Source organism: Belonocnema kinseyi, chromosome 2 (genome assembly GCF_010883055.1).
Source record: "Belonocnema kinseyi isolate 2016_QV_RU_SX_M_011 chromosome 2, B_treatae_v1, whole genome shotgun sequence".
Taxonomy (NCBI): domain Eukaryota; kingdom Metazoa; phylum Arthropoda; class Insecta; order Hymenoptera; family Cynipidae; genus Belonocnema; species Belonocnema kinseyi.
In genome coordinates this window covers 150,825,488-150,827,398 of record NC_046658.1, presented here as the reverse complement: position 1 = coordinate 150,827,398, position 1,911 = coordinate 150,825,488, and positions in this window count along the sequence as shown.

Here is a 1,911-nt window from a genome sequence, read left to right as displayed (position 1 = left end):
TCCAAGTATTTTAAGAATTTTATGTTAATTTAAAAGATTCTGAAGAATTTTAAAGGGTTCAAAATATTTTCAGGAATGTCAAAAATTGTTATATGATTCTCAAATATCTCACGGGATTCCAGTCAGGAGGGGAAATGATTCTAAAGACGAAAAAAAAACACAGAAATCTAGTTTCATATGAAGAATGAGATTTTTTCCATCCATATTGAAAAACAAAATAATTTATTTGTGTGGGCTACCCTAATTTTTATTGATTTTTCAGATAATTTAAACCATATTTGCAGTATTTTTAAAATCACACATCGTTATTAAAAAATTTCAATATAAAATATATAGGTAAGTTGGATAATATTTTTCACAAAGCTTAAAAAAGAATTGCCAGTTTTCCTTTCGGACTATTTACTGAATCTCGCATATTAAAATAAACACAGATTACTGTACGTAATTTAGGGTATTCAGAAATAGTTCGATATGATACTAGAAACTAATGGACTTTTCTTTAATTTAAGATAATAAATGCTTTGCAGAGTGAAAACATCATTGTCTGAATTACCTTATTCTTTCTTAACCACTTTTTTATTTTTCCTGACCCTCAACATTCAAATATTAGCAGTTTAATCTTGTAATATTTTAACACAGGATTTATTATAAATAAAATAATTAATGTTTATAAAACAACAGCTGTTAAGATTTCTAAGAGAGTTTTTATATAAGTAATATTAGCTAAAGATGATCCAATATTATATATTCAACAACAAAATTTTGTATAAACAAATTACTTGTTGAAAAAATGTTTTCTACGATTTTTTTATTATTATGCGTTTCTTAAAGTTATACTGCAAGAAATTTAAATGGGGACAATATTATATTGAAAAAATATTCTTTTAAAGTGATAATTCTTCATATCATAAACAAATATAATGAACAAATGCAATAATCAGGCATTTTTCTACAGAAAAATTCGTTTTTTTTTCTATTTACATTTTTATAAATGAGGAACCTTATGATAATTTTAGCAAAATTAATAATTTATTGAATACTCGTATAATTTTTCAAAAACATTTATAATAAACTGATAAATGTTATGATTTCTTTAAACAAATTTAATAAACAAATGCATTAATCAGGCATTTGTCTACGGAAAAATTCGGTTTTTCTATAGCAACTTTTTAAATTAGGATATCGAAAAAAAATTTTATCGACAGATGCCTAAATAATTCATTTGTTTATTGATTTTTTGAACATAAAATTTATCAGTAAATTATAAGTTTTGCTAAAACATCCATGATGTTCCTCATTAAAAAGTCTGACATCAAATAAAACGAATGGTATAGTCCACAGTTGCCCAAATAATGCATTTGTTTGTAAAAATCATAAAATTGATCAATTCATCCTGAATGCTGCCAAATTTATTATGAAGATCTAAAATAAAAATCTGAACTCGAAACAAAAAAGAATTTTTCCGTCGACAGATGCCCCAATTATGCATTTTGTAGATGAAATTTGTTTATAATGTAAACAATTATAATCATCAGAGAAATTTTTTTATATAATATTGTTTCCATTCAAATTTCCTGCAATATAACTTGAAAAAGCGTATATTTATGGAAAAGCGTAGACAAAATTTGTTTATCAAATAATCTGTTTCTAAAATTTCTTGGTGTATATTTTCTAATTTTGGAATATCCATAATCAATGTTGCTATATGCAACTAAAGCGTTTGCAACAATTTTTCTGTCACTGACGAGCATCGAGAACGTCGAATAGAAAAATGGCCATTTTTTCGTCAACTTTGTTTATTCATGCAAAATTTAAAACCTAATTAAAAAGTCATTCTCGATAACTATTCAAATTTTGTTGTCCAAATCGGTGAATATTTCTGGCCTGTGCGTTATTTTGAATCCAAAAACT